Source organism: Euleptes europaea, chromosome 3 (genome assembly GCF_029931775.1).
Source record: "Euleptes europaea isolate rEulEur1 chromosome 3, rEulEur1.hap1, whole genome shotgun sequence".
Lineage (NCBI taxonomy): Eukaryota > Metazoa > Chordata > Lepidosauria > Squamata > Sphaerodactylidae > Euleptes > Euleptes europaea.
This window is the reverse complement of record NC_079314.1, coordinates 88,331,147-88,340,629: the sequence shown is the minus strand read 5'-3', so window position 1 is coordinate 88,340,629 and position 9,483 is coordinate 88,331,147.

Genomic DNA, 9,483 nt, shown 5'->3' with positions numbered 1-9,483 from the left:
ATAATCTGATTTTTATTTCATATGAGAGCCCTCAACAAGGTCTGGAAAACCACACAGGCGCCGAATCTGCTGTCGCTTTCGGGTCGATCCTTTTACTAATGATTCACGCAAGTTTAGCGTTGCCAACTCTGTGTTGGGAAATTCCTGGGCAGGTTGGGGGTGGCGCCTGGGGAGGGCGGGATTTGGGGAGGGGCGGGACCTTCGAGGGGTCTAATGCCGCAGAATCTAGTCTCCGAAGTAGCTATTTTCTCCAGGGGGACTGATCTCAGTAGTTCTGAGAGATCTCCAGACCCCACCTGGAGGTTGGCAACTCTACACAAATGTACGCATATTAGCAAAGCAACAGTTTTCTTCGTACGTTTTTTTTTAACAAAAACGACAGATGCTGTACTATAGAATTATAAAACGAAGGTTTAAAAAAATATCTGCATTTAATGGGCCGACAAATCTGATATCTAGAACGGAGTACCTATCTTTGTGAGAACAGTTTGATGCTCGTTTACCCCCAAATAAATCTTATTCTACATCTCATCACTTATCTTAATTGCATACATCTATATTTTAGTTTAAAACAATATTTTCTTCTGTTGGCCTTGTGACCAAATGTGACGGCATGCCGTCTTGAATCTAGTCCTGCTCTGGTACTTGCACACCCTCATGAAGGAACATGATTCTCGTGAAGGAACATGGTTCCTGTCAGACTTGGCATCCAGCTTTAAAGGGCAGACAGAATGCGCAAGGGCTCTGTGCTCAGAGACGAGAGTGAGGTGAATGAAAGAAACAAGGTACAAGGCAGAGGAAACCAAAAAGCAGTGGAAAGCCTGTGAGGCCAGAGAGAAGAGTAGCCACCACCCCACATGAACGATCTTTACTATGCATAGCATAGGTAGTGACTAGACCATAGCTTATCAACTGACATGTTTCTCTTTTTTTCTTGTCTCCTTCAGCTTCTCAAACAGCAAATGTAATATTAAAGCAGCATGATGAGGCCTGTCTACTTGGGTGGAGTTTTGACATCTTATGTTTTTAAAGCCTTCTGGCTGATGAGATAGCTTTATGAATTTCTCATTACTGTACAAAAATGTTAGTGCAGATACCATTAGCGGCTGTTGGTTAAGAGGCATTGTGGATAAAATTGCACATCTAAAATCTGTATTGTAAAATTAGGGATTTTACGTCATTTCAAATATTTGTGAAGTTTTGTTTCTGCTGTAGCTTTTGTCTGTTTTGTTCAGTTCTTTTGTTTCCACAGGGCATTTGAACATCGTAAAATCAAGTAACATCTTTTTGCAAAGCAAGTATTTCTGTAAGACAGTTTTACAATGGTGGTGATTGAATTTATTTCTTTAGTCCCATCAATATGCATTGCATATTTACAGAGTGCAAGAAGATGGCTTACAATCTCAAATTTGACATTATGATGGGTAACAGAAACAGGGATAAACAAAGGAAGAATATGTGGTCGTTTCAGTTACACATGTTTAGTACACATGTTTAGTGTGAGTAGTAAAAGAGGATTATGTCAAAGGCTCACAGTAAGTTTTGGGAAGGGATTTGAAGGAAGAGAGGTGGCATTACACAGGAATTTTGGAAGGAAGTTCTAGGGGGACAAAGGTGGAGCTGTTTCCGGGAGCAGAAGAGCTTCAGACAGCTGCTCAATCCAGGAGAGGAAAGCAGGCTACTGTGTTTTACAGCCCATTCCTGAGATGACGGCAAACGCGGACAGCAGGGAAGAGGCACAGCTGCGCCTCCTAAGCTGTTTCGCGTACGCCTGAAAAAAAAAAAGCCGTCTCACAGCTTTTTTTCGTTTAAACGGGGCCTTTCTCCCCATAGAGAACAGCGAGGCTGCGCCTGCTAAAAAGTGTCTCCTCCCCCAGCCCGCCGCAGGAACACCCCCCATGCCGGTGTGGCCATTCTACACCGTGGCCTGCGCCACGGAGAGGCCACATCAGCGGAGGGGTGAAGTGCAGCTCTGTGGCTCTCGGGCGCTGGCAGAACTGCCCTCGCCACCAGCATAAGTGCATGTTGTTGCGTGATTACTCCAAAGAAGACTCGCCCCCCCCCTCAGGAATGCACCGTTAGGGTGGTGGTCATTTGTAAGAGTGGGAACTTGATTAACCTTCAGGAAACAAGTTCTTAGTTAGAAGGCTGGCAGAAGCACAAAAGTTCTAGGGAAATATTTGATTCCGTTATCGGCAAGCAGCCAGGGCACAAAACTAAAAGAGACTTTTCTTTTGGGGCTTGGAAAAAAATGAAATCCTTGGACCCATAAGTAAACCCAAACTGTAAACTGGCAAATTTTATGTGCAAACAAATGACATACTAATGACAATTAACTGTCTGGACCAAACTATGGATGTAATTTCTGTAGACTAACAAAATGACATGCTAATGATGATAGGGAGGCTCTGATGAAATCACTGGATCTGATCATCTCTGCGTGTCTGTGGGGGAGGAATTGCCTCATATTTCTTCACAGGCTACCTTCTTCCAGTGACTATGATTCAATAGGTGTGGCCTGTCCCTCCCTTGAATGTCTATCTTCCTGCATCCCTTTGACCAAGGTTTAATGTACATCAGGAGGAATGCAAGCCTCAGCACAAAGAACTGCATTGTGAGTTAAGACCTGGCAGGATCTGTGCCCAGTAGTTGAGCAAAAAGAGCTCAGTTGCATCACATGAAGTCAAGCTGGGATGAACCTGGATTAAACCAGCTCTCACATGTTAACTTCTTTAAAACCCATCACAGGTATGATGCCCTGCTTGGGATTTGTGCAATGGAAGAGGGGAAAGAATGATCCCTCCTTCAACATACTGAACAACCTCAGCTTATCCCCAAGCCACTGGAGCAAGAACACTAAGGAGCTTTAAAAATGACAACAGAAATATTTTTCAAATTTACAGATACTAACCCCAGGCATGCCAACCAGGTATACCACTATACTGAAACAGGGAAGCTACTGAGGGAGCCTCTGAAATCTCTTCTGAGGAAGCTGTGGTCACAGTGCACAAGGCAGTGCAAAAGGCAGTCTGAGAAGGTGAAGAACAGGGTAATAGAGGAATCATGCAGTCCTTGGAGAAGTCCCATGGTACGGGTCTTAAAAATGGACAGTTCACTGAAACAGATGCCTACCCACAGCAAGAACAGGGATCCTACAACTTCTGATTTAAACATGAGACTGTTGTGACTTTGTGTGGGTTCAGTATCTCATTTGCACTGTGCTACAATCTGCAAAGTACCAATGCATACATTGCTCGCGTGCCAGGCCAATCATGAAAGCAGTACAAGAGGACCAGTTGCCAAAAGGAGGGAGGCTTTTGCAAAGCTGGAGGAATGAATTGCCCAGTAAAAAAGGTAAAGGTCCCCTGTGCAAGCACCGGGTCACTCCTGACCCATAGGGTGACGTCACATCCCGACGTTTTCTAGGCAGACTTTGTTTGCAGGGTGGTTTGCCAGTGCCTTCCCCAGTCATCTTCCCTTTACCCCCAGCAAGCTGGGTACTCATTTCACCGACCTCGGAAGGATGGAAGGCTGAGTCAACCTTGAGCCGGCTACCTGAAACCAACTTCCGTCGGGATTGAACTCAGGTCGTGAGCAGAGCTTTTGGCTGCAGTACTGCAGCTTAACACTCTGCGCCACAGGGCTCCTGAATCGCCCAGTATGTGCTAAAAATTAGTTTCCCCATTCACTGTAAAAGGCAGGGATGCCTCCAAAAGAAGACAGAGTAAGGAGAGTCAGTGCAGTGTAATTGTTAAGGTGTTAGACTAGGATCTGAGAAAGCTGGGTGGAAATCCCCACACTGCCATGAAACTCATTGGATGACTTCAGGCCAGCCAATCTCAGCCTGTTTTGAGGATAAGATGAGGCAGACCCATGTATACTCCTTTGAGTTCTTTTCTGCCTGTGAAGAAGAGTGAATGTGTTCCATTCAGCTTAAGTGTAACTGCCTGTGGGGCTCCTGTTGGGATTATGAGGGGCAGGATATAAGGAGGAAGTTGCTATCTTGCACTCACATTCACCATCGAGGCTTGGGCTCCAGAATCCAGAACTCCAACCATCAGCATTGCCAAGCTGTGAGACCATGGTAGTTTATGCATGGTTGGTTTGTCTCATGATTCTCCCACGATTCAGTTCTCTGTTGGAGTTATGCATGTTGTTCTTCTCCCCGGGAGCTCAGCTCGCTTCCGTCCTGTGACTTCCCTGGTTTTCCAATCCCTGTTTTATCCCAAAATAAAGTTTTCTTCCGAGATTATCTTGGATGTGAGTAGGTGCATAGCTCAGCTGTGGGTCAATCTTCCCACGTCCTGACACGTCCCCATTCTCCAACTCCTCCTTCAGCCACCACCACCCCACAATGCTCCAGGAAGCCATATCAGAGAAGGAGGCGGCCATGATGGGCTCTTTCTCTGGGCCCCATTGCTGCATTTAATTCCCCCCCCTGCTTTTATGTAATATCAATATATAATCAAATCACTCAAAATACTAAATAAAATAACAGAGAGAGCCAGCAGAGGCTAGGATCGTATATTTGCTCTCCCCCACCCCCACATTTGGGTGATGACTTACCTATTGGGGGGGGGGGAGCGAGTGCCCGATCCTAGGTTCTGCTGCCTCTCTCTGTGATTTTGCTTAGTATTTTGGGTGATTTGATGATATATTGATATTACATCAAAGCAGCAGGAAAAAATAATTTAAAAATGTGGCAAGGGGCCCCAGAGAAGGAGGCTTCTTTTTTACTGAGTAAAGTGTGTGAGTACAACAGAGAATCTCCCCCCCTTTTATTTTGTGCAATTAACAGGGACACAGGGAGAATTTCCCTTTATATAGTCTATTCTAGTCAGTTTCAGCAGTGTGTGTACAACAGAGAATCTCCCCCCTTTTACTTTTGTGGATGCAATTCTGTACTCCATTTTACAAGAAGAGTTGTGAAATGGCCACTCATGGGGGAGGGGGGATGACATTTTTGTAAGGGTGAGCACTACTGCCAATGACAATGCAGCATTCAAAGGGGTGGGGACTCAGGCGCTTCCTGGTTTTTGCATGTGCTCCTGAGATTCCTATGACATTCTTCACAACAAACAACACCCATATATAAGGTTGTCCAGTCTCGGGATATAAAAGTGTGAGACAAGAGGGACGAACCAGGGACATACTAACCATGCATGAACGAACCATAAGCAAACAGTTCTTGTGGTGAAGGGGGAAGTTAAGATTAAGCTGCTTCACCTTCTTCATACCCTTACCAAGCATTATATGAACCACAACAAAGAGCCCCAAAACTTTGCTAAACTGAAGATTGGGGCTCGCAGAGTACAAGCTGCTGTCGTTGATTTAACAATGCTATGAGTTTTTTTACTACATAAATACTCCTTTAAAACTACTAGGCTGAGGAGTGGGATATCTAGAGGGCACCTGCCCTGTTTTATTGTCAGCCCAGATCACACTTTGCACTCTATTTTCTCCTGCTGTATAAGTATAACTCTGCTATATTGCTTTTATAGCCATACGGCTTTTGTGCACTCTTCCATTATTATTCTGTCAAATGTTTCATTTTATTTTTCAGCCATTACCTTGTCAAGCACATCATAGCCTTATTAACTGTAGCATTTTTCTTTTGTTGCTTTGGTTGTTTATGCATGGGTACTTTCACTCACATTCGCCCCCGATCTGACTCGGTTGTTCTTTGGAGTTATGCATGGGTTTTCGGTCCATAAGAGATGACTTTGTAATTGTCAAGCACAGCATAGCCTTATTAACTGTAGCATTTTTCTTGTATTGCTTTGGTTGTTTATGCATGGGTACTTTCACTCACATTCACTCCCAGTCTGACTCAGTTGTTCCTTGGATGCATGAGTTTTCCGTCCATAAGTGATGACCTTGCGCCCAGCCCTTGCAAATTCTGGGTCTTTTTGTTGCTGTGAAATCCCGATTCTTCTCTCTCTCAAGATCAGCCCGGGTGAAATCTCATGCATAATCCAAAGCACGGAGCATGGAAGCTTGGTGTGTGTGTGTGTGTGTGTGTGTGTGTGACATTGTTCTCCCACAGCCAAAGCAGCATTTCAAGTGCAGAAATGCTTTCTGATTCCTCGGAATTCTTTCTGAGCAGACTCACTTAAAGGGCAAGAGTCCAGTAGCACCTTAAAGACTAACAAAAATATTTTCTGGTAGGGTATGAGCTTCACTATCTGAAGAAGTGAGCTGTGGCTCACAAAAGCTCATACCCTACCAGAAAATATTTTTGTTAGTCTTTAAGGAGCTACTGGACTCTTGCCCTTTTCTACTACTTCAGACAGACTAACACGGCTACCCACTGTGAATTCACTTAAAAAAGGATTTTTAAAATGAGGCTTGGGTTTCTCCCCCCCGCTTCCTTTAGAGAGCTCCATTTTGTTTTGTTTTTTAAAAGGCTTTTAACACAGCATGTGGGTTTCCGCGAGGAGGAGAAGGGAATTGGATATCTTTCTTACAGTAAACACTACACCCAATTACTAAGTAGCGTTTCAAGGGGCAGGGTCTCGCCAGGAGCTGGTGATTGTGCGGGTACATATTTTTTAAGCATTTGCTACAGATAAGTGTCCAATGAGCGACCTTCGAGCTCCAGGTAAAACACCCATACATAAACGACCTTTGTTAGCTGTAGCTTTGTTAAAACACAGTAGAGCTACATCTTGAACAAAGCTCATAACCCTGCTCTGCTAAATTATCCTATGAGTTTCAAATGTGTGTGTAGGGTCACAACAAGATGGTGGAAGAGAGAGATGATGGGGAAATTAAGCAGCACAGATTGTTCCAGGTGGAGATCAGACTTGAGAAATAGACAATTGACTAACCCAATGTTTGGGAGGATACTGGATTCTGGTCCAGAGATGAAGGGAAACATGTGGGGAGATAAATAACTGAGCAGAGATGTGAAAAAACGTTGACCCCACCACATAGTTGAGTAAACACTCATTGGAGAGCACCTACCATACACCAACCTCGAGAGACCAGCTTTTCTCCCCTCTCACCCTTAACTTGAACTTGGCACAATCAACAATCACACTTTGAGACTACTGTGTGTGAAGTGAGGATGTGAATCAGAATTGGAGGGTGTTGAAGATTATGTGAACTGGAAACGGTGTTGTTGGCAAGCTTATGTATTAGTTTATGTGTAAAGTGCTCTCAAGTCGCAGCCAACTTATGGTGACCCCAGCAAGAGGCTTTCAAGGCAAGTGAGAAGCAGAGGTGGTTTGCCTATTGCCTTCTCTGGTGGTCTCCCTTCCAAGTACCAATCCAGCTGCCACTCAACAAGGCGGGGAGGGGGAATGGAGATGATTTGGCTTCATGATTGTCTAGGATTCACCCAAAACTCTATGGTATGGGGCATAATGGGAGAGGCTGTCCTGTAGATATGTGGGTCTCAGACCATGAAGGGATTTATAGATGATCCCCAAAATTAATCAACAAAAGATTTTGAATAGGATTTTTTTAGTCCCATTGAATAGGAGTTCTGTTGATCAAGAGAAAAGCAGAATATAAATATTTTAAATAAATACATTTGTAATGTTCACAATAGTTAATTTTGTGAGTAAATAAATTGTACTTTTGTATTGTTAACTTTATTTCTGTTTCTTGTGAGCATAATATGTAGGATCTGAGAGTGACAGATGGCCCACCTAGCAGAGACACCAACCTAGGAACCAGACCCTGCAACAAATTAAGATGTAAACTTTGTCACTATGTACACTCAAGCTACACAATGACAGGACCTAATAACATCAACTGTGCTGTTCTGGGCTCATCCAGTTGCTCATTTGCCAATGTGATATATGCCACTGTGTCAACAAGCCTCTTTGGCTCTCTCAGCACTATCTCCTCTACAGGTAGGAACATGAATTTGGGACTTCTCACTCACTGTAGATGTCAATAATTTAGCATAATCCATTCTTTGCACATGTTAATTGGTTCAAGAAAATCTCTATATGCTCTTATACTTTTCTACTTAGATTGGCTCATTGTGTTTCACCCTGTAGCTTCCTGGATTAGATCTAATGCTAATCTCACTTTGCCTATGTGTCATTGGGAGTGGCCCATAGTCATTATCAGTGGATTGATTACTCTTTGATCATGCATCTTGTTTTATTGACTTTTCTTTAAAAACATCTTCCCTCTCCTTTGTTGTTCGTAGCTTTGTTTAAATGTACCTGCCTGGTGAATGTACAGTTTGTGCATCTAAAATGAGCTCTGACTCATGAAAGCATATGCTGGAATACATTTTGTTATCTTTAAGGTGCCACTGTGAATTAGGATGCTACATGGAGCAGCAGAAAACAATATCAGACAACTGACATTATCCCCTTTTGCCAATATTACCACTGGACTTCACAGAAATTTAACATGTTTTTTTTAGGCAGCTTCCCTAGTTTTATCCTTATTGACATATCAGACTTGTGAAGTTATTTGGGACAGAATCCTGATTGCTGCCCTCAGGAAACCCTCAAGCAAAATGATGAGGCACCTCCACAAGTCTGAAAGGTACACTGAGAATCTGGACAGGGTGTAATCAGAAATAAAGTTTATTAATGGTGATTGTTTGGAATTGTCACTCCAAACATGTAACTCCATTCCAGATGGAAGGTAGGAGGTCCAAAGGGTGTAAAGACTGAGCCACCTAAAGCTACACAGTCATGTAGTGAAGGCAGGGGTCCTGGTGCCTGGGTGACCAATAATCCAAAAGGTAAGAAACAAAGACCACATTTCATTGTAGTTCAAAAATGTATAGAGATGGCACAGAATGTACAATGAGGCACAAAATGAATCCATGAGCAACTTCTGTACTAGCAATTCAAGGTGAAGCCAACAGAAGGACATGGTAGATCCTGGTCCCAGCAGCAGGTCAGGCAGTAGGATGGGGGGTATCCCAAGGGAATATTTTCATCTCCCTCATTTTCCCAAAAGCAACAAAGCTGCTTTCATTTTGGTTCACCCCCCCTTTCAGTACCAGCTTCACTTATCATCTTGCATTAAATCAGTAAACAATTTTGGGGTGTTAGCACAACAAATACCTCCTCTTGGATGCACATCTTAATGTGGAGATAGGGTTTGCATGTGTCAGCGAAGCTAAGAGCAATGCTGTAAGGGGTCTAGACTCTGCCAAGAGGCTAAACTCTTAGCAGAGTCACTCAAGACGGAATGGTCACAGCTGAAACACCAGACTATGATGCATCCATCTCATTCGGAGATCAGCAGAAGAGAGCAGACAGTTCCAGTGATGATGAGGGCAGAGGAATCCTTGAAGGGTAGCTACTGGGCAGCAGCAGTAGTGGAAAGAGACCCTGGTGGAAGATCGTTCATACACAATGGCAGTGCCACTACAGCTATTGGACCATCACATTAATTTCTCATGCAAGTAAAGTGATGCTCAAAATCTTACAACAAAGACAGTAACTGTATATAAAATGAGAAATGCCAGATTGTTAAGCTGAATTCTGAAAAGGAAGAGGC